The 24042-nt window shown below is 46.4% G+C and overlaps 1 protein-coding gene across 7 annotated transcripts in view; it reads right to left on the bottom strand.

Annotated features, from left to right (window-relative positions):
• Nucleotides 1-5672, bottom strand: part of pja2 (praja ring finger ubiquitin ligase 2) — a 104195-nt gene extending 98523 nt beyond the window's left edge. For 4 of the 7 annotated variants that reach the window (XR_005461624.1, XM_038805128.1, XM_038805131.1 and 1 more), the window contains exon 1: nucleotides 5387-5670. The gene's annotated coding sequence lies outside the window, so the exon portion shown is untranslated. Of the gene's footprint in view, nucleotides 1-5345; nucleotides 5364-5386 lie in introns of those variants that run through there. The other 3 variants (XM_038805133.1, XM_038805135.1, XM_038805130.1) reach the window with 3 other exon arrangements.
• Between the last annotated feature and the right edge of the window lie 18370 nt (nucleotides 5673-24042).

Below are 24042 nucleotides of genomic sequence, written 5' to 3'. Positions count from 1 at the left end.
CAAAGCTCTCGATCCTTGATTAGCACCCCATTCACCATCTTATTCACTTGCTCCCCTACAGACACACACCAGCAGCAGTGTGCACCATTTACATTTTGCACTGCAGGAACTCACCAAAGCTCCTTCGACAGCACATTCAAAACCTGCGACCTCTACCACCTAGAAAGATAGGGGCAACAGATGCTTGGGAACACCACCACCTTCAAGTTTCCCTCCAAGCCATGTACCATCCAAGTTGAAACTATAGTCGCCATTCCTTCACTCTTGGGTCAAAATCCTGGAACTCCATTCCTAACCGATTGTAGGTGTACCAACACAAGATGGACTGAGCGGTTCAAGAAGCTGGCTCAGCATCATCTTTTCAAGGGAAAACAATGCTGGCCTAGCCAGTGACGCCCACATCTTGTGAACAAACTTTCAAAAAGGGGATTCCACCACTGTGGCAGTACTGCCCTCAGTGCTATGCATTGCCGGCACTATTTCCTGTGCCAGTAGCCTCAGGGACTCCTCCAATCGGCTATGGATCTGCAGGAATGTCACTGACGTCCCCCTCAGAATATCACGACCGTACCCTATCGACTGCATCAGCGGCTTAGCATCTAATTGGGATCCAGCAGACTTCTGACTGCTATCTCATCTGTGTTCCTGCCTCCACCTGATGTGCGTCAGAAACTGTGGTGCTCACCAGAATGTGACTCAGAAGCCTGACCACAACTGTAGAACTCACGTGTGACAGGTCATCTGTGTGGGGGACAGTGGATCCTTACCCCTGCACCGTACGTCAACCTCTACGTCGGTGACCGATCTGTCCTCAGCCACCCCACAACCTCCAGGTTCCTCGTAGGGGGTGAGGACTCTGATATCCGGCGCCCTGCCACCCATCTGGCACTTCTCCTGCGGGGACACAGAGGGGGCATTGTTAGCCGCACACTTTGTTCTTTGGGGGGTGGGGAGTATGGGGGAGGAGAGAGCAGCAGTGCTAAACATGGGTGGGCTGGGGCATGGTATAGTGGTGGGCAGGAGCGGTGCCAGGTGCGTGCTCGGTGGTGGGGGCAGGGGCGATGCCAGGGCACTAGTGCTAACCCACTCACGCAGCCCAGTGGAGGTCATTGATCATCTCACGGCACTGGGTGCCAGCCCTCCTGGTCACACATCCCGAGCTGACAGTTGCTACCACTTCCTCCCAGGTGGCAGTGGCTGCCTTGTGGCTGGCCCTCCGAGACCCTTGGGGAATGAGGTGGCCTGTCTGGTCTCGACCATGTCCATGCCAGGTCGGCATCGCTCAATCGTGGGGCTTGTCTCCTTGGTGGTATGGCAGTGAGCTGTGTGGGGTTTGCTCTCCAGGATCGGTTTAAATACTGCTTCCCCTTGTTAGCGGGGTGCTGGCAGGCACAGTCCAGGCAAATTAGCCGGCGGCACCATCATTTGCAGCGTGAAGCGCCTGGGGTCTCATTAAGTGGGCTAATTAATGTTTGGTACCTGGATGGTTCAAGTGTTGCGAAGCTTGCAGCAGTTTCCACTCGTCACCACTTAGAAACTTATCCATTAAATCGCGCCCAGAATCTCACAGCACAGGAGGCCATTCAGTCAACTGCACCCAAGCTAATTCTCTGAACGTTTCCACTAGATCTTTCTTTTCACCTGTTTTTCAATTCTGCTTCTACCAATATTTTTGGTAGAGCAGTCCGAACTTCAGCCTTTTATTTTGAATCGGTACCTAGAGCACGTACACTTCAACCTCATCCTGACTCGTGAAAATATTTATTTTCTCACCCCCTCAATTTATATTATTAAAACTTCACAATTATTGAACATCTCAACTAGAATTTTTCATCTTTTGTCTGGAGTGCTTCCAACTTCATATTTGGGCAATCAGTAAAATCACTCTGTAGCATCACCCTACTTATCCAATCTTAGCTTTTCGGTTGCTGAAACTCTTATTCCTTGCTACCTCTGGACATGACTATACTAATGGAGACCACTTCCACATTGTGTCTTCTGTAAACTTGTGGTCATCCTAAATTCTGCTTCGCCTATCTTAATTTGCAGCAAGTTCCGATCCCCTATCATCTCTGTGCTCACTGACCTAAATTGGTGCCCCGGTCAAGTAAAACTTAAGTTTAAAGTTCTCATCTTTGCTTTTAATTCCTCCATGGCCTTGCCCCTCCCTACCTCCTCTAACTCCACAATCCTCAGATATTTGTGTTGCTCTCATTCTGGCCTCTTCAGTATCCCTGATTTTAATTCTTGCACCATTGCAACTAGACATCAGTTGCCTAATCTCTGGACTACCCACCCTACAGCTCTCTCTTGCCTTTCTCCTTTAAGATACCTCTTAAAATCTATCTCCTAACTAAAGTTTTTGTCACATGACCTATTATTTCCTTATGTGGCTCTGTGCCATATTTTATAATGCTCCTATAAAGTTCCTTGGCACGTATTATTACCTTACAGGAATGAAAGAAATAAGTTATTATTGTATGACGGAAGTAGCATCTCTTACTTATGTATATCTCATTAGATTTCATCCGCAATTTTTAAAGCAATCTCTTCTAGAGATGAAAAAAATCCTAAATGTACATGTTATAACAATGGCTATCAGTGATTTACAGGTTAACAATTTAATAACCGGGGCAACCACAAAAATAAAAAACTAATTCTAGGGTACTTTAGAATTAACACAGCTACTTCTTCCATCGAAGATTATTTTTAAATCTTGTACTGAATGAGAAAATAAAATTACATTAAATTACAATTATTTCAAACATACACAATGTACATTTCTCTCCCAAAATGATCAAAACCTGTCAGTGGTGGAAAATAGAACTGCTCTCTATTTTAGGCACCTACTATCAGCACCGAATAAACCATTCTTCTCAACCTTGCTATATGCTAAGTTTAAATTCCGACCTTTACTGCACCAGTAAATTTTCCGTTTCTCAACATTGTATTAATATATTAATTCTAAACTTCAATAAAATGAATCCTCTTACATCAGCATCTGTTTTGACAATTTGGTGATCATAATTAGGCCACAAGATAGATAATATGTCTAGTCTGTGCAACCTGGCAAAAGATTGTTTATTTTTCTGTGAAAAGCAATAAAAGTAGGAAAACCAGGCATTGCTTTCTAGCATTCCAAGCCTGTCAGAAAGACAAATGTTTTCAAGTGTTAAAAAGCAGAGGTCAAAACTAATAGCAACTTAGTCACTTAATCAAACTCGGACTGAAAATAACTGAAGTTAGCAACTCTGGTCAGTTAACTACATTTTAAACAGAATGACGGCAGAAAACTATTTGTATAGATGCCTCTTTACCTTACTATAAAAAGTCGTGGAGGCAAAACAGTAGTATTGTCATTATTACCTGAACCATCTTGAATTTGAGAACACCATTTGGTAACTTCATTAAAGTGTACATTTAAAATACAGTTCAAACAAGTGCAGCACATGGAAAGGAGAATGATCGGAGGTAATACACAATCCATGACACAGGTAGGGGAGAATTTCAGTCTTAATTGGCCTCAAAGAATGTTGTTTGAAGCCATGTTGGAGCTGCATCTATTAAAGTTTCAAGCGAACTGGAACAGAATAGAGTTCTAACTGCATACTTACTACTGCACTAAAAATAACCAATTGGAATCTAATCATGAATGCAGCACCTTATCACGTCCAAAATACTTGCCTAAATAATTCACAACAAACAATGAAATATTTCTTGAAGTGTAGTCACTTCAAAAAAATTAGCTAAATGTTTTTTTAAAATAAAAAGCTGATCTAAACATTTTAAGAGCATTGACATATCCACTTGCTTTCTCAAAACATATAAAATGCTCCGCCAATGCAATAATGCGCATCTGAAATAAAAAACATAAAATTCTAGAAATACTCAGCAGCTCAGGCAGGGGAAAATAAACAAAAGATGGGTGTAGAGGAGGCTTCAGATGTCCTTGTCTGAATCACAAAACGTCAGTATGCGGGTGCAGGAAGGAAAATGGAACATTGGCCTTTAATGTAAAGGAAATGGGTACAAAAATAGGGATGTCTTTTACAACTGTGCAAGGCATTGGCAAGGCCAGACCCAGAGTACTGTGTACAACTTGGTATTGCTGGGATGAAGAGCTTGCCTTATGAAGAGAGGCTGCAGTTTTGACCTATGCTCATTGGAGAATAGAATATGAGAGGATCTTTGCTCATTTTCACTGAAGTCTTAGAGGGACCATGAGCATCATCTTGTTTCTTTTCTGACTTTCTTCAAGCCACCCTCAGTCTACATATCAATGTTATCCAGCCATCTAATTTACCTTCGTCCTCTTCAATTTTCACCTTCAATTGTTGCCATGACAAGGATGTCAGGTTTTTGTTTCCAATGTTCATATTTGGCTATCTTTCCCACTAACCATACTTAACAATCCTTTTAATTCCTGAACTTCAAATGTTAATCTAAACCACTCTTTGAATTCTGTCCATCGAGCTAAAGTGATCTAATTGAAACATAAAATTATGAGGCTGGACAAGGGTACAGTTTGAAAATGAGGGTTCTCCCATTTAAGACAAAAGGTGAGGAATTTCTTCTCTCAAATGGGTTGTTTGTCTTGCAATTGACGGTTAAGTCAATGAAAATATTCAAGGTTGAATTAATTATATTTTTGATTGACAAGAAAGTCATGGGTTATCGCAGGGGGCAGGACGGGGGAGAGGATGTAGTTGGCAGTAGCTGGGCAGGCAGAAAAGTGGAGTTACGGCCGCAATCAGAACCCTGGATGTTATTGAATGGCAGAACAGGCTTGATGGACCAAATGGCCTGCTCCTATTCCTAATTTCTCATGATGTGGAGATGCCGGCGTTGGACTGGGGTGAGCACAGTAAGAAGTCTTACAACACCAGGTTAAAGTCCAACAGGTTTGATTCAAACACAAGCTTTCGGAGCACTGCTCCTTCCAGGAAGGAGCTGCGCTCCGAAAGCTCGTGTTTGAATCAAACCTGTTGGACTTTAACCTGGTGTTGTAAGACTTCTTACTATTTTCTCATGAGATGTGATTCAGCAAGAGATCACAGTTTGGCCTTGATATTTTAAGGTGTGTGGTGCCAAAACAGTATTATAACCATGACCGAATCTTAGATAAACCCCATTTCTTTATATACTAATAAAATGACTCAACAAGAAACTTCTAAAACTAATTTATCACGATTGGATAACGGCCACTGATTGAGCTTCTCTGGCTTGAGACGGCTGCATAAAACTGGAAGCTGCTGTTATTGGAAATCGTGTTCGACAATTAACGTCAGCCATGAGCCTATATGAACCAGCCGTTCCACTCCCAATACAACCACACTGTCACTCACCGCAGCCAGGAGGCCGCCTGTGTTTTATCTGACATACGTACAGAAATAGAAGGCGATATTTTTCCGCGATTCAGGCTTTAGGTTGTGCGGCACATTCCCTAGGCCCAGCCACTGACGGGATTCCAGAGGCTGGGAGTAGACCAGGAACAAGTCAGATCTCTCCACTCCTGCGCCTGTGACGGCGGCTCATGCTGTGGTTATTGCAGCTGCTTCGGTGGCCTGGAGCAGGCATTCAGTGACAGTTGCGGTGGGCAGCAGTTAGTTTGCGGACCGTCGCCTCCCCCCTCACTCCCTCTCCCTCACCTCCCCAGCAGCGTCAGCCCCGCAGCCAAACAGCCCACAACAGAGCAACACGTCACTGAGGAGCCGCCAGCCAATCAGCGGCCACTCCCTGCCGGAAGGCGGGGCTGGTTCAGGAGCAGCTGGGGGGCGGGGATTAGTATCGGAAGGACAGTGAGAGGCAAGAGGGAGTGAGCCATGGAGGAAAAGGACCATAGGTCAAGCCATAGGGAACAAGGTGCAGCAGGGGGTAGTATTGGAAGGACAGTGAGAGGCAAGAGGGAGTGAGCCATGGAGGAAAAAGACCAAAGGTCAAGACATAGAGAACAAGGTGCATCAAAGAGTAGGACGGTAGAAAATAAAGCCGCAAAAGGAACAACTAAGTCAGGCACTGTGATTGGTAAAGTGAGGGTTAATCAAAACACTGGGAGCAAAAGGGCTGCAGAGCACTGGGAGAGGGAGATAAGGGACAGGATTCTCCAATAATGGGGCTATGCCCTCACGCCCGCGAAAAGCCACACGTGAATCACTCTGGACTTAGCTGGAGAAGGTCCAGGGTGATTCTCCAGTTTGCAGGGGGCTAGCAGGGCCCGGAGTGCTCCTCGCAGTTCCGGCTTCCGATACGGGACCCTGCAGTTCCAGTCGGGGGTCCTCGTATGTGCACGGCGGCAGCCTGTGTCAGCCGCCCTGCGCGACATGACTGCGGATGGGCACCAAGAAGAAAGTCCCCCCCCCCCCGAAATTGCGCATGCCCGCAGACCAGTGGCCCCCGATCAATAGCCTGGCCGTCCTGGAGCCTCCCCCAGTGAATGATTCCCTGCCCCCCACCAGAGCGGCCGCGGTCAGAGTTTGCAGTTGTCACGCTGAGTGGAACCATAAGAGAACCACGACGGCGGGAACTCGGCCAGCTGCACTTGGAGAATCGTCATGGGGGTCTCTTTCAATGGCCCCCGACCGGTGCCACATCGACCGCACGTGCCCGATTGGAGGAATCACAGCGGAGAATTGCGGGAGCGGCGTCGGACCCGATCTCGGGTTTGACACCCATTCTCTGCCCCCGCGCCGACCGCGATTTTGGCATGGAGGCTCGGAGAATCCTGCCCAAGGACTGGGGGAGGGAGGGGGAAGCCAGGGACGGTTAGGAGGGAGAATATAAGGAGAGTATAGGGAAGGAGAAAGGGAACATATTATCCAGATGAAGAATCATAGAAATTACAGTGCAGAAGGAAGCCATTCGGCCCATCGAGTCTGCACTGGCCCTTACAAAGGGCACCCTACTCAAGTTCACGTCTCTACCCTATCCCCGTAACTTAACCTTTTATTTTGGACACTAAGGGCAATCTAGCATGGGCAATCCACCTAACCCACACATCTTTGGACTGTACGAGGAAACCGGAGCACCCTCACCCGGAGGAAACCCACGCAGACACGGGTGAACATGCAGACTCCGCACAGACAGTGACACAAGCCAGGAATCGAACCTGGGACCCTGGAGCTGTGAAGCAACTGTGCTAACCACTGTACTGCCATGCTGCCCTTACACATTAACACTACAACAAAGTTACTGTGAAAAGGCCCTAGTCGCCACATTCCGGTGCCTGTTCGGGTACACAGCGAGAATTAAGACTGCCCAATTCACCCAACAGCATGTCTTTCAGGACTTGTGGGAGGAAACCAGAGCACCCAGAGGAAACCCACGCAGTGACCCAAGCCGGGAATCGAACCTGGGACCCTGGCGTTGTGAAGCAACAGTGCTAAATCATTGTGCTACCGGCCACTGTGCTACCGAGGTATAAAGTAGGGGAGAAGGAAGAGAGAAACGAGGAAGATAAACAGGCAGACAATATAGGGAAAAGAGCAGAAAGGGAGCAAGAGAGCAAATGAGTTAACTTGTCGTAAGGACAGGCAGGAAAGAAAGAGGCGATCGTGTTGTTAGTACAAGATGGAATAACTAAACCAGCAGGAAATGATCTTGAATTGGAAGATGAAGAATCCACATGGGTGGAGGTAAGAAATAACAAGGGGAAGAAAACATTGGTGGAAGTAGTCTATAGACCACCAAACAGTAACCAAATTGTAGGCTGGAGAGTCAATGAGGAGATAATATTGGCTGTAAAAAAGGCAGTACTTTCGTCATGGGCGACTTTAATCTTCATGTAGGTTGGGAAAATCAAATTGGCAGAGGTAGCTATGAGGAAGAATTGATAAGAGTGTATTTGGGACTGTTTTCGAGAGCAATATGTTGTGGATCCAACTAGGGATCAGACTATTTTGGATTTGGTAACGTATAATGAGGCAGGTTTCTTGGGCAGTCCCTCAGCATCGAGGAAGGGGAGCTGGGTCCTGCAGTAGCTGAATAGCCTGACCCTAGATCCGCAGACTCTGCCTGCCACAGATTTGGTAGGTGGTGCTTGATGAGGTGAATGGGCGGGACACTGGATTCTATGCTTTCCTTCCGCTGTTTACGCTTGGCCTCCATGTGCTCCACCCTACAATGCTCAAGGTGAATGGTGCCTTCGCAGATGCTTCTTCTCTAGTTTATGCGTTCCAGGGCAAGCGATTCCCACGTGTCGATGAAAATGCTGCATTTATTTATGGAGGCTTTCAAAGTATCCTTGTAGCATTTCCTCCGACCTCCTAGAGGTCGCTGGCCATTGCGAAGCTTGGAATAGAGCACTTGTTTGGGGAGTTTTGGTCAGGCATGCGGGCAATGTGACCCGCCCATTGCAGCTGGTTGAGCATGACCAATGCCTCAATACTGGGGATATTGGTCTGGGAGATGATGCTCACTTTAGTACACCAGTGGATTTGCAGGATTTTGCGGAGGCAGCATTGGTGATACCTCTCCAAAAGTTTGAAAAGCCTGCAGTTCATTGTCCCTGTTCCTGATGCATACAGGAGGATGGGGACCACGGATGATGGTAGACCATGAGTTTAGTGCTGGGTTTGAGGCCTAGCTCCTCAAATACTCTGTTCCTCAGGCATCCAAAGACTGCACTAGTGCATTGGAGTCGATATTGGATCCTGATGGTTGGAGGGCAGTTTTGTGTGGCAGGAGTGGACTGGTATCATAGTATCATAGAATTTACAGTACAGAAGGAGGCCATTCAGCCCATCGAGTCTGCACCGGCTCTTGGAAAGAGCATCCTACCCAAGGTCAACAACTCCACCCTATCCCCATAACCCAGTAACCCCACCCAACACTAAGGGCAATTTTGGACACTAAGGGCAATTTATCATGGCCAATCCACCTAACCTGCACATCTTTGGACTGTGGGAGGAAACCGGAGCACCCGTAGGAAACCCACGCACACATGGGGAGGATGTGCAGACTCCGCACAGACAGTGACCCAAGCCGGAATCGAACCTGGGACCCTGGAGCTGTGAAGCGATTGTGCTATCCACAATGCTACCGTGCTGCCCGTGCTGCCAAAGGTAGAAAACCTTTGTTTTCTAGATGTTTCGTCTGAGGCCCATACTGTTATATGCCTCAGTGAATGTCTCAACTATGGTTTGCAGCTTAGCCTCTGAATGTTCCCAGGTTATAAACTCAACCTGGGGAAGAGCAAATTCTTCCCGGTGAACCGCCGAGAGGGAGGAGCGGAGCTGGAAGAACTACCGTTTAAAATGACCCAAAAGGTTCCTGGGGGTACAAATGGCCCACGCCTGGACAAGGCTCCACAAACGGAACCTCTCCAGCCTGATGGAGGCAGTGAAGAGGGACCTGCAAAGCTGGGACTGACTCGCTAGCAGGAAGGGTGCTGCCTAGGTTACTTTTCATATTCAGAGCACCCCCGATTTTCAACCCCAAATCCTTCTTCATCATGATAGACAAGTTAATCATGGCCTTCGTCTGGGGGGGAAGAGTCCCTAGGATATGCACAACCATCTTATAGCGAAGGCAACAAGTGGGAGGCCTGGCCCTACCGAACCTCCTATTCTACCACTGGGTGGCAAATGCAGAGAGGGTGAGGGGGTGGCTAAGGAGGGAACTCGAGATGGACTGGGTCTGAATGGAGGAGGCCTCCTGCAAGCGACGTCTCTCCGAGCACTTGCCATCGCTCCACTCCCGGCCCTCACACACACACACCAGGAGCCCGGCGGCAGTGGCTACACTAAGGACATGGAACCATTTCAGGCGCCATTTCAAGCTTGGTGAGATGTCAATAAAGGCTCCCTTCTGCACCAACCATAGGTTCAGACCGGCGAAGATAGATGCCACATTTGAGACATGGAGGGAGGACAGAGGGGTACTGAGAGTGAAGGACATGTTTGTGGATGATAGATGGCGGCCCTGGGGGTACTCTTGGAGATGTTCCAACTTCCAAAAGGGAATTTACTCTGGTATCTGCAGCTGTGCAAGTTTCTCTGCCATGAGACCTGACACACATTTCTGGACACAATGGTAGAGCTGGACTAACTAGGGGATGACAAATGTGGCGACATCTATGGACGACTCATGTAAAATGTCAGGTCCCCAATGGACGAGATCTGAAGGAAATGGAAGGAGGAGCTGGAAATGGAGACGGGGAAGACTCTGGATTGAGGAACTGCACAGGATCAACTCCACCTCCTCTTGCACTGGGCTGCTCACCAGGCTAAATCGCTGGCTTTTAAAGCAGACCAAGCAGGCCAGCAGCACGGTTCGATTCCCGTACCAGCCTCCCCGGACAGGCGCCGGAATGTGGCGACTAGGGGCTTTTCACAGTAACTTCATTGAAGCCTACTCGTGACAATAAGCGATTTTCATTTCATAATCCTGATGCAGCTCAAGGTGGTGCATAGAGCGTACCTTATTAAAACACGCATGAATAGGTTCTTCTTGGAGGTGGAGGATAAGTGCGAGCGGTGTCATGGGGGCCAGGCCAACTCAGGGGGGCCAGGCCAACCGTGCCAACATGTTCTGGCAGTGCCCCAGACTCATGGAATTCTGGACAACCTTTTTTTGAGGTTATGTCTTGGGTGGTGGGGGATCAAAGTGGAGCCGTGCCCATCTGTGGCAGTCTTCAGGGTGTCTGAGCTTTCAGAGCTCTGGACAGGGAAGGGGGCTGATGCCCTGGGCTTCGCCTCACTGATTGCCAGGTGGCCAGTTCTGCTGGGCTGGAGGTCTGCAGCACCACCCAGGGCCTCGGAGTGGATCTCAGTCCTGGCCGAGTTCCTGTAATTAGAATAAATAAAATTATCAATAAGGGGGTCCAATACATGGAAGATGTTCACAAACCTCTTTACAGACCCGTTTACATCCAGGGGAGGGGATAGGAAGGGAGGGGGTCAGGGAATACCGCCTGGATGAAAGGGAGCTCACATATAGCAAAGAAGGAATGGGGAGGTGGGCCATTCACAGGAGGGGACATAGATCCCTCCAGCATGGACAAAGCCGGGGGAACATACCTGTATCCTCCCCCGAGAACTCTAGGGGGGAACAGGATTTCCCTCCCCAGCAAAACAAATGCATTTTTTCAAATATTTTTATTGCCATTTTCAAAATTATATACATTGCTGTTCGTTTTCATTTATTGTACAGTCACAAAGGTTCCTTCTTAGGTTTCTCTACTTTCAGTCTGTCGTAGTCTGGCTCAGCATACAATCCTCCCTATTCCCCCCTCCCCAGCAAAACAAATATAATTGTAATTATAAATTATGAACTATGTAAAGAGCCCTGGAAAAAGTTGTAAAAAAAACTATTAGATACATGCTACTTATGACAATAAAGATTATTAATTAACGTGAACTGGGACCACTGTCACAGATGCGGGGACAGCCACTGGTACCTGTGTTGATGGTACTTTGTTGATTATTATTGTTGTTTCTGTATGGTTCAGTATGGATATTAAGTACAAAATGCCAATAAAAATATATATTTCAAATTCTTTCCTTCAACACCTCAGAAGTGTAGAATCCCCAGCTCAAGCATAGGTTTCACCGCTTCTTGCTTAGTAATTCCAAATTAGAAAACCCCCTTGGTTTCTGATAGCACACTGCTCCTGGTTCCAGCTGCTTTCCAGCTGTTGGGAAATTCTCACTCTGCCTGTTTCAAAGTTGCTACCTAGCTGCTTGGTCTCCGTGAGAAACCACACTGATATAACCCAAAATCAATCTTGCAATCTATCCCCACTGCACCTGGAATGCCATTTCATGGCTACACCTCTACCAATCAGGGTCCACTTGCCAACAAATCAGCATTCTCTTTTAAAATATAAATTGTTGGTCCCTTTACTTATGGTATCCTTGTGAATTGTTCTGATGAGTGCAAGATGAAAAGCTTCAACAATATGTGTCTTTTGTCAGCAATAAAAAACAAATTACCTGGTTATTAGCATATTGTTCTTTGTGTGAGCTTCCTGTGTTCAAAAAGACTACATGACAATAGTGTCTACACTTCAAAAGCACTTAATTGCACTTAGGGTGCTTTGAATGTCATGAAAGGTATGTTTTTTTTAACGATCCTAAAGCAAACACTTTTATTAAAGCAATTTTGATGTAATAATGTCAATGTTTAAGTCTATCTATTTTCAACTAGTACTACTACGATGCAAACTTAAAATGGAAATTGGTTAAAATGTTTGGTTTCTGTATGATAGGAAGCTGGGTGTCAGCCCAGGCACTTGCTCATCTATGATACTCTGAACAGTAGCTTACTTGGCTTATCATCAATTCTGTAACATGCTGGGATTCATACTTCTGAGGAAAAAAATACGTTTTTAAAAATTAAGTAATAAATATTCATGTTCCATTGTCAAAAGCTGCACAACTGGAACAGAAATTGTCTCATCATCAGAATGGAGTTTGAGTATTCTCAATTCAGCTCTGTCATGTACTTCAATTATTTTGTAAAAATCAAATAATTTTGTTGCTCATTAAGTTTTTGTAAACCTACCTTATTATCCATTTGTGTTCCCACGCTCGCAACTGAAAGAACAGAGCTGATTTCTATCTCTTTCTCTAGGCGCACAACTTCTCAATTGTAACTTTCTGATCGAGCTTACCTAGTGTTTTCTCCTCAACAGTTTTTTCAACCCAATGTTTCCAAGTGTTTGTTAAAAGGAAATAATACATTTTTATGCTTTCTGGAAGGTGATTTCAACCATGCATTATTGGGGCAGCACGGTAGCATTGTGGATAGCACAATCGCTTCACAGCTCCAGGGTCCCAGGTTCGATTCCGGCTTGGGTCACTGTCTGTGCGGAGTCTGTACATCCTCCCCGTGTTTGCGTGGGTTTCCTCCGGGTGCTCCGGTTTCCTCCCACAGTCCAAAGATGTGCAGGTTAGGTGGATTGGCCATGATAAATTGCCCTTAGTGTCCAAAATTGCCCTTAGTGTTGGGTGGGGTTACTGGGTTATGGGGATAGGGTGGAGTTGTTGACCTTGGGTAGGGTGCTCTTTCCAAGAGCCGGTGCAGACTCGATAGGCTGAATGGCCTCCTTCTGCACTGTAAATTCTATGATAATTCTATGATGTTATCTAGAATCATAGTTTAAAGTGCCGAGGAATCCTTCATAATTTTAAAATAAAATCTCTATTAAATCTGTGTTTTCTCCGCTCGAATGTCTCCTCGTACTAATAGTTGTACTATTTTCTCATCCCTGGCATCATCCTGATGAATCCATGCTGTGTGCTTTCTATGATTCTAATGCTCTTGATAGAATGACCAAAGTGTACATGGGCAACAACAACTTACATTTATTATAGTGACTTTAACATAATAAAATGTCCCAAGGTGGTTCACAAGAGCATTATAAATAAATCATGACACTCTGGTGATTGTCCCTTTAGGTGCATAACAGCAGAGTTACTCTGCAGTGTTTCCGTTAAAGGCACAATCACCACAGACACCGAGCCACATCAGGAGATATGAGGTCAGATACTAAAAGCTTGGTCAAACAGGTAGGCTTTAAAATATTTTAAAGGAGGAAAGTAAGGTAGAGAGACAGAGGTGTAGGGAGAATATTCCAAGACTAGGAAACTGAAGACATGGTCACCAATTTTCTTTTTACTTATTATTTTATGGGATGCATAGTCAAAGCCAACAAGAAGAGGTGGTGGTGAGCCACCATCTTAGTCCATCTGTTGCAGGTGCACCCACAGTGCTGTTAAGAAGTTCCAGAATTTTGACCCAGTGATAATGAAGGAACAGCAATATAGTTCCAAGTCAGGATGGTATGTGGTTGGGAGGGAAACATGTAGATATTGGTGTTCCCATGCATCTGCTGTCCTTGTCCTTCCAGGTGGTAGAGGTCACAGGTTTGTGTGGCGCTGTTGAAGGCGCCTTGGTGTTCATAACTTACGATGGAGGGAAAGTCATTGATGAACAGATGGTTAGACTAAGACATTACCCTGAGGAACTCCTGCAGCAGTGTCCTGGAACTGAGATGATTTGCTCCAATAATCACAACCTTTGTGCTAGCTATGATGTCAATCACTGGAGAGCTTTACCTTGGTTCCCATTGACTTCAGTTTCACCCAGGGGTCCTTGATGCCATGTTCGGTTAAACACTACCTTGATGTCAAGGGCAGTAATTCTCACCTTACCTCTTGAGATCAGCTCTTTCATCCATGTTTGATCCAGAGCTTTAATGAAATCAGGAGCTGAGTAGCCCTGGCGGAACCCAAACTGAGCATCAGTGAACACGTAACTACTGTGCATTGTTGACAATGTCTTCCATCACTTTGCTGATTATTGAGAGGCCATTTGCAGATATTTAAACAGTAAAACAATGGTGAAAGGATGAGTCTGGCCAATTAGGGACCAAAAGGGATTTACACATGGAGGCAGGAAGTATGGCTGAGGTATTTAATGAATAGTTTGCACTTTATCAAAAAAGATGATGTTGCACAAGTCATGGTGAAAGGGGAGATAATTCAGGCACTTGAAATGGTTAAAATTGATAAGGAAGAGATATTCGATGGGTTGTCTATATTTAATGTTGATAAGGCACCTGAATTCGGTCCTGAGTGGGGTGCATCCAAGGATACTGAGGGAAGTGAGAGTGGAAATTGAGAGGCGCTGACGATAATTTTCCAGTCTTCCATGCATTCAGAGGTAATGCCAGAGGACTGAAGAATGCAAATATACCCTTAAGTCTGCAACTACAGGCCAGTCAGTTTAACCTCACTGATGGGGAAGCATCTAGAAATGATCATTCAGGGCAAAATTAAATGTCACTTGGGTAAATGCAGTTTAATGAAGGAAAGCCAGCACTTGTTGGAGTTTCTTGATGAAGTGACTGTTGGGACAGGCGAGAGACAAGCAAACTGTACTTCTTTCCTCTCATCAACGGTCTGTTAGCAAGAACATTTTTGAATTATTTTTAAAGTATGATGTGGCATGTTTGCCCAAGCCATCGGTTTGTGTGATCCAATTTACTAATAACTCGCAGCAAACTTGTGCTATTATTAACTCAAAATGTTAGTTTATGTCAAATTCAAAACCCAGAGGAGGAATATTCACAACTTCCCACTCCACTATACACACATGCACACAGTAATGGGAAGGGGGGGATGGGGGGGGGGGGGGGGGGGGGGGGGGTTAGAAAAAGAGTTTTACAACTACGGTTGGTCACAGTACAAGCACCACAAATGAATATTAGTTTATGTGATTTCCAGAGTCCGAGAATTGAAAATCCAGAGGGTGTTTCCTTCGTGGCAGAGTTCAGTCCTGATGAGTTTCTGGTTGGAGAGGACAACACAAAAATAATTAAAATTAAACCTACTACAACACAATGGACTTTTTCAGCTTAGACTGATTGGCAGGTTTTGGTCAGAGACTTTTAAAATCAAACAGGCTTCATGGAGTTGAGAGATAATAACTGACTGCTTGCTTAGCCAGGCTGCTGAAGTCCATCCCAGTTGATATTGAAACAGCAAATGAGGATTTCTCAGTTCTCAAACGAATATAGAGATTTCAAAATGGTCACTTGAGTCATGTGACTTCTCCACAATAATTTCAAAAGGGATGTTTATCCAGTATCTGGAACAATTTTTCATTATAGGACAGATAATGTGCCAATCATTAGCAGTTGAAAGAGTTACCATCCATATTGAAGGTCTCTGGTCAAGAAGCCATTGTCTAAGCAGACCCTCTGACTCCATTAGAGGTGTATGCATGTCGAGGTGTAAATTATGTTGCTTTGATGTGTCATTGAACATCTCTTGAAATGGACCCGAACAGTCCCAAGTGTGAGATGGGTTTCTTAGCAGCTCTACAGGCATAACAAGTTTTGATTCACCTGTCCCCTGGTTTTCTGATTACAAGGGATCTGTACAATGAGGTACGAGATTGCTCAGGCTGAAAGTAGAATTTTTTTGGTCTTGTAACTACTGTTAGTTGGTTTCAGAACAAATGGCATGGGCAGCACGGTGGCACAGTGAGTTAGCCCTGCTGCCTCGCAGCGCCGAGGTCCCAGGTTCGATCCCGGCTCTGGGTCACTGTTTGTGTGGGGTTTGCACATTCTCCCCGTGTTTGCGTGGGTTTCGCCCCCATAACCCAAAGATGTGCAGGGGAGCTGAATTGGTCACGCTAAAATGCCCCTTATTCGAAAAAATTAATTAGGTATTCTAAATTTTTAAAAAAGAGAACAAATGGCCAATCATGAGGTCATGTGCCTTGTAGCAGCCATCTTTTTTGATTCAGCCAAAAGTCAATTTTAAAAATAGCAAAAACAATAAAGTTTTGATCTACACAGTGTTGGAATTATTTTAAGTCATAGGGACCCAACATAGCAGAGAAGGTTGATGAGGGTAATGCTATTGATGTGGTGTACCTGGAATTCCAAAAGGCATTTGATAAATTGCCACACGACAGACTTGTGAGAAAAGTTAGAGCTCATGGAATGAAAGGTACAGTAACAAAATGGATATGAAGTCGGCTGAGCGATCGGAAACAGGTTAATGGATGCTTTATGGACTGTAGAAAGTTTATAGTTAAGTTCCAAGCGGTTGATATCAAGACCCTTGTTCTTCCTTATATGTATTAATGATCTAGACCTTGGTGCACTGGGCACAATTTCAAAATTTGTGGATGAAACAAATCTTGGAATTATTGTGAACAGGAAAGAGAATGGTGTAGAACTGCAAAATAACAGTAAGAAGTCTTACAACTCCAGGTTAAAGTCCAACAGGTTAGTTTCAAATCACTAGCTTTCGAAGCTCTGCTCCTTCCTCAGGTGAATGAAGAGGTATGTTCCAGAAACATATATATAGACAAAGTCAAAGAAGCAAGACAATGCTTTGAATGCGAGCCATTGTTTGAGTTGACACGTGCGCCTGCGCAGTTGCTTCATCTGCGAAGATCCGGCAAAATCACAGCTGGTGGACTGGGCTGACAAGTGGTTGATGAAATTTTTTGCAAGAAGTGTGAAGTGATCCATTTTGATAGGAAGAACGTGGAGAGGCGATATACAATACAAGATACAATTCTAAAGGGTGTGCAAATGAGGGACCTGATGTATATATGCATAAATAATTGAAGGTGGCTGGACAAGTTGAGAGAGCGGCTGCGAATCATACAGCATTCTCAACTTTATGAATAAAGTACAAAAGCAAAGACGCTGTGTTCAGCTTTTGAAGAACACTGGTATGGTCTCAAATGGTGTACTCTTCCCAGTTCTGGGTGCTACATTTCAGGAAGCATGTAAAGACATTATTGACAATATTAACAAGATTGGTTCCAGAGATGTGGAACATCAGTTCCACAGACAGAAATTGGGATTATTTCTCTTGGGGATGAGAAGAAATTTGATAGAAGTATTCAAAATCATAAGAGGTCTGCAAAGAATAAATAGGGAATAACAGAAGGATTGGGAACACAAGGGCATAGACTTAAGGTAATTGGCAAAAGAAGCAGTGGCGAGATGCGGAAAATAACTTTCATGCAATGAGTGGTTAAGATCTGAAATGCACAGCCTGAGAGTGTGGTGGAGGTAGGTTCAATTGAGGCGTTCAAGAGGGAATTGGATTGCTATCTGAAAAGGAAGAATGTGCAGAGAGTATGGGAAGTGGCATTATAATAATAATCGCTTATTGTCATAAGTAGGCTTCAATGAAGTTACTGTGAAAAGCCCCGAGTCGCCACATTCTGGTGCCTGTTCGGGGAGGCTGGTATGGGAATTGAACCCGCGCTGCTGGCATTGTTCTGTATTACAAGCCAGTGATTTAGCCCACTGTGCTAAACCAGCCCCTCCAGCAATGCTAAACCAGCATTAGGTGAAATGTTGCTATGGAGAGTCAGCACAGACACCACTGACCAAATTGCCTTCTGCTGTGTTGTAACTATCCTCTGATTTAGTGACTGACGAGGCGGTAATTGGCTGGATTGATTTGTTCTGCTTTTTGTGGACAGGGCATACCAGGACAATTTTTCACATTGGCAGGTAGATGCCAGGGTTTTAACTGGTTCTGAGTACAAGTCGTCAGTACCAATGCCGGGACGTTGTCAGTGCCCATTGCTTTTGCAGTATCCAGCACCTTCAGCAATTTCTTTTTTTTTTTTAAATAAATTTAGAATATCCAATTCATTTTTTCCAATTAAGGGGCAATTTAACGTGGCCAATCCACCTAGCCTGCACATCTTTGGGTTGTGGGGGTGAAACCCACGCAGACACGGGGAGAATGTGCAAACTCCACACGGACAGTGACCCAGGGCCGGGATTCGAACCCGGGTCCTCAGCGCCGTAGGCAGCAATGCTAACCACTGTGCCACCGTGCCGCCCTCCTTCAGCAATTTCTTGATACATGGTGGAATAAATCGAATTGCATGAAGACTGGTATCTGTTAGACTAGGAACCTCAAGAGGCGGCCAAGATGGATCATCCATTCGTCATGTCCCACTGAAGATGGATGCAGCCTTGTCTTTTTTGGGCACCCCATAATTGAGAATGGGGATATTTGTGGAGCCGCATCCTCTTCTAGTTAGCTGTTTAATAGTCCACCACTATTCACAATGAGATAAGGCAGGACTGCAGAGCTTTGACCTGATCCATCTGTTCTGGGATAGCTTATCTCTGTCTCTGACATGCTGCTTCTGCTGTTTTGGATGAAAGTAGTCCTGTGATGCAGCTTCACAAGGTTGACAACTCATTTTCGGGCATTCTTGGACTGCCCCTATCATGCTCTCCTAAACTCCTCTTTGAACTATGGTTGATCCCCTCGCTTGATGGTAATGCTAATTACCAATGTAATGGTAATGCAGCATTCCCAAAGAGGGGTATGTGAACCCCTTGGGAGTTCGCAAAATGTTTAGGTGGTTCATGGGAAAAATACCAAAACAGTTTGCCTGGAAATGTCTTGGCTGCCGCAGTAGTCTATCACTGTAAAAGGCCATCCCTATTGTTGCTCGTTCTGGGTGAGTGTGCTTAACACTCAATTTGGCTCTGTTTCTTGTTCGAAGCTCTGGAGTCGCCAGGTGCCGTTAAGACACCGCCACAAGCTTCAAGGTGAAGTTCAAAGCAATAAAACCGTACACCAATTAGTAAGTCCAAACAACTAGAGTTTATCTACCCATGCACATGCTAAAAGGATTAAACTTACTCCTATCACTAAACAACTAATACTTATCTCGAAGGAACTGCTCGGTCAGGGAACAAGGTCTCTTGCTCTGCTCTGGTCTGCAGACTTCAGGTTGGTATCAATTAAAAAGGGAGTCAGGAGTGCCTATCTCTGGTAGCGGTCGTTGGGAGGCACTTACTTGTTGGTGGCTGCTGTCCGAAGGCTGGATCAGGAGACAGGAGCCAGGAGACAGGTGACTGAACCATGTGTGAGACCTGTCTTTTATAGGTCCCAGGGGATCCGCGCCCCTTTGGGCGGACTCCCTTACCTGCTTGGAATCGATTGGGTCTCTTCCCAATCGATTATGTTTGAACCCCCCAATCATGGGGCAGTTCCTCGGTCGCTGGGGCGGTTCTTGGGATTTATTGTTTTGGGCTTCTCTGGCTCCAAAGGGTCTGGCCTTCCATAGAATGTATTGATCTGTGTTTAACTTGTTTCCATTGTATCTGGGGATCGCCCGGTATCGCCTCATTAGTATGTTAACTGGTTTCTTTTCACAGTGCTGTCTGGTTTCTGCAACAGTCAAAACTGGTTTCTGCAGTCGTCCCAATATATAATCGCTTTGCAAGCTGTTTGCCTTACAACATGTCCATTTTCCCTGCATTCCTTGCAATCTTCCATTTTGTGTTGGGCAGTGGCCAACCCAGGTTGCTACACTATTGACATGCTATTTGGCCAGTGATTGCTGCTGTTCTGAACAGCAACAATCACTGGCCAGTAGAATGGATTTTATATAGCACCTCATGGCAGAACTCGCAATTAGTGATTGAGGGAGCTACGATTTTCAACAACTTGTTTATTTTACAGCCTCACGGATAATTGAGTGCACTGGTTTGCAGATTATTTTTAGCAAGACAAGTAAGTGCCTTCATCACTTTTGGGATTGAGGCAAGACTTGGGTCAGGGAGCTGAAATTGAAAGCAATAGCCCGGCTCCAGTGGCGAAGCAGGCTCAGTGTTATTCAACTGTCAAGAAATGGCAACAAGAACCAGAAAACTTTGAAAAAGATTGGAAGCATCAGCTTCTGAAAGCTGTGATTTTCATAAAACTGGTTTATTTCAGTTATAGAACAGTACAGCACAGAACAGGCCCTTCAGCCCTCGATGTTGTGCCGAGCAATGATCACCCTACTTAAACCCACGTAACCCGTATACCAGTAACCCAACAATCCCCCCATTAACCTTACACTACGGGCAATTTAGCATGGCCAATCCACCTAACCCGCACATCTTTGGACTGTGGACTTTGGACTATTGGAGCTGCTTCTGATCCTTGACTACCTCGTGGATCAATAAGGTCACTGGAAGCCTTGAGAATGTAACGTGAGCCAAAAAGTTGGAAACCTGCTGGTGTCAAAACAGTTTTAATTCTTCCAATGGTAGGTTACTGGTGGGTTGGTTATCATGCCAATTATGGTGTGAACTCTATTTGTATATCTCATGAATGCTCATTAAACAGCGGTTCGCCGGAATCTCCTCGTGCCTACAAATCTTACATCATGCCAGGGGAAAATTACATTGGCCTGTAACCCTTTTCAAAATGAGCGCCGTTCATAAGTCAGGACTTAACATTAGGGCCTTGCTCAGCTCTCGGATATCCAATAAGAGAGATGACCAGACCCTAGAGGAACATGTGTATAGCATGGTAGGTAGAGCTACTACACATGGCACCTCCATAAAGCAGCTTTTGGAAAGTGGGAAGTCTCAATGCTGCAGCTTTGACTTTGCTGAAGCTTCAGACTTTCAGGGTCTTAACTGAGGCACTGGACTGTCACCCAGGGATTTTGCGTGGGTTTGAGCATTCTTTCAGAGATTTTGGCATGGGGAATGGAGGCCTCGAGCTGTGGGATGGAATGCACCGATGGACAGTGAAAGGTGTGGGGGGACTGTCTAGGTCTGAAAGATTCACAGGGAGGGATCGGTGGAGTCAACTGCTGACTCCTGGGGTGCAAACTCAGGGAGCGTGTGATAGTGGGTTAAGGTAACAGGGAGAGGAAGCCAGTAGGGTGGGAGGATGAAGGTTTGATGATGTCAAGTGAAAGGGTGGCAATGGTTGTTGGTCTGGACACGGAGATGCACAGGGACATGGGGGGAGGGTGGAAAAGAGGAGATCGGGGATATCAATGTGAACGGGTGTGGGATGTTTGGGAAGGTAGGGAATGAGCACATTCATCTGGACTGGAGGGTGACAGTGGTCAAAGGTAATACCAGGGGAACAATGGTGATAAGGGAAAGGACATGGACAACACTGGGAGGAGAAATAGTGGCGGAGCTCATTAAAAAGGCACTACTACCATAGTTATTGAATCGAAAGTGAACAGAGCCTTCTTTTGGACTGGCAGATGTGATGCATGGGAGTTGGGTCAGTGCATGGGTGACGATGCAGGTAATCTGAGCTGGACAAGAGAAAGGGAAATGCAGTAGGGACTATTGAATACGCTAGGGAACCAGTGAGGCAACATTGATAGATGAAGGCTCTGCATGGGAGAGTGCTTGCACAAGAAAGCTCTGTTTGCATGAAAGAGTGCTTGCACAAGACTCTGAAAGGCATCGCCAGAGATCCTTCTCCCTGTGGATTCAGTTGTGGGATTGACTGCATGGAGAATTAGTTGGGGGGGGGGGGGGGGGGGGGGTTACCCTCACCATGCCTTCAGAAGGATGCTGAAAGAGATATTAGAAAATTTGTAACGATAGTGGATATAAATATATTTGCTTACATTCGATGAGTTCTTAGTATTGTCTTCAACCATGCAACAAGTTGTGAACGAAATGTTTTGATTTCTTGATGCCTTCCACTTCTTTTAGGTACTGCTCTGACATCCGCAACAGGGGTGCAGGCAGCTTGCGGAGTTGTTTGCCCTCTTACCCTTGATGACCTCAATGGTCGCCCTCCTTGAGGGCTTCAAACACCACTGCATGATGTGTCACCCTCCTCCTCCCATGTTTTTATTTACTCATTCATGTTGGCTTGGACATTTGTTTTGCCCATCCCCAATTTCTCTTGAAAAGATGGTGCTGAGCTGCCATTCTTCAATTGTTGTAGTCCATGTGGTGTCAGTGCATCCACAGCGCTGTTAGGGAGAGAGTTCCAGGATTCTGACCCAGCGACAGTGAAGGAATGGCAATATATTTCCAATTCAGGATGGTGAGTAACTTGGAGGGGAACTTCCAGGTGGCGGTGTTCTCAAATATCTGCTGCTCTTGTCCTTCTAGATGGTGGTCGTTGTGAGTTTGGAAGGTGCTGTCTAAGGAGCCTTGGTGAGTTCCGGTAGTGCACCTTGCTGATGGTACACACTGCTGCTACTGTGCATTGGTTGTGGAAGGAATGAATATTTTTGGAAGGAGTGTCAATCAAATGAGATACTGTGTCCTGGGAGGTGTCGAGCTTCTTTGTTGGAACTTTACTCATAAGCCCATAAGACATAGGAGAGAATTAGTTTACTCGGCCCATCGAGTTTTCTCCGCCATTCAATCATGGCTGATATTTTCTCATCCCCATTCTCCTGCCTTCTCCCGATCAGCCCTGATCCCATTATTAATCAAGAACCTATCTATCTCTATCTTAAAGGCACATAGTGAATTGGCCTCCACAGCCTCCTGCGGCAAAGAGTTACACAGATTCACCACCCTCTGGCTGAAGAAATTCCTCCTCATCTCTGTTTTAAAGGTCTGCAAACGGAGTGGATGCGTTCAGAAGAGGCTCCCGCTGGTCCGTGATCTTTTTCGGGGGTTCCCCTCGGATTTTTCGGAAAAAGAGCGCTGAACGGACCAAACATCCCCCCCCCCCCCCCCCCTCCCCCCCCAGCGGAACAAGTGCCCCGGAGCGCCGACCGGACCGAGCACCCCCCCCCCCCCCCCCCCCAGCGGAACAAGTGCCCCGGAGCGCCGACCGGACCCGAGCACCCCCCCCCCCTCGGAGCAAGAACGCCGCCCGGACCGAGCTCCCCCCCCACTCCCCCCACAGCGGAGCACCCGGACCGAGCACCCCCCCCCCTTCCCCCACAGCGGAGCAAGAACGCCGGCCGGACGGAGCACCAGGCCCCCCCCCCCCCAGCGCAGAGCAAGTGCCCCGGAGCGCCAACCGGACCGAGCACCCCCTCTCCCCCTCCCCCCCAGCGAAGCAAGAAGGCCGACTGGACCGAGTACCCCCCCCCCCAACCCCGCAGAGGGAGAAGAGGCACCAAAAGCAAATGGGATGCAGCTCGCCCTGGGCATAGCAGAGAAGAAACTGGAAGCCCAAGAGAAAAAGTTGGAAGCCCAAGGGGCAACCATTAAGGAACTGGAATAGGCCGCAACTGACATGAGCGACCGGATGATGGCCCTGGAGAGAGAGGCGGCGAGACTGGGCACAACGCAGGGGAGCCTGAAGGGCAGGGTGGACGACTAGGAAAACCGCTCGAGAAGGCAAAATGTCAGGATAGTGGGCCTACCAGAGGGGATCGAGGGTAGAAACCCCACCGCCTATGTGGCCGAGATGCTGGGCAACTTAGTGGGGAGAGAAACTTTCCCCGACCCACCAGAAATGGACAGAGCACACCGGTCGCTACGCCCAAAGCCCAAGGTGGGGGACCGCCCGAGGGCAGTTATAGCTAAACTGCACCGGTAGCAAGACAGGGAAACAATCCTGCGCTGGGCCAGGGAGAACAGAATTTGCAAATGGGAAGGACACGTCATTAGAATTTACGAGGACATTGGGGCAGACCTCGCCAGGAGACGGGCCGAATTTAATAGAGCGAAAGCAGCTCTTCACAAGAGCAGAGTGCGTTTCGGTATGCTGTACCCAGCGAAACGCCGGGTCACATACCAAAAAAGAGAATACTTCTTCACAACCCCCGCCAAAGCAAACCCAGTTTATCGAGGAACATGGGCTGGAAAAC

The sequence above is a fragment of the Scyliorhinus canicula genome, chromosome 8 (genome assembly GCF_902713615.1).
Source record: "Scyliorhinus canicula chromosome 8, sScyCan1.1, whole genome shotgun sequence".
NCBI classification, from domain to species: domain Eukaryota; kingdom Metazoa; phylum Chordata; class Chondrichthyes; order Carcharhiniformes; family Scyliorhinidae; genus Scyliorhinus; species Scyliorhinus canicula.
This window is presented reverse-complemented; position numbering and strand designations above follow the sequence as displayed.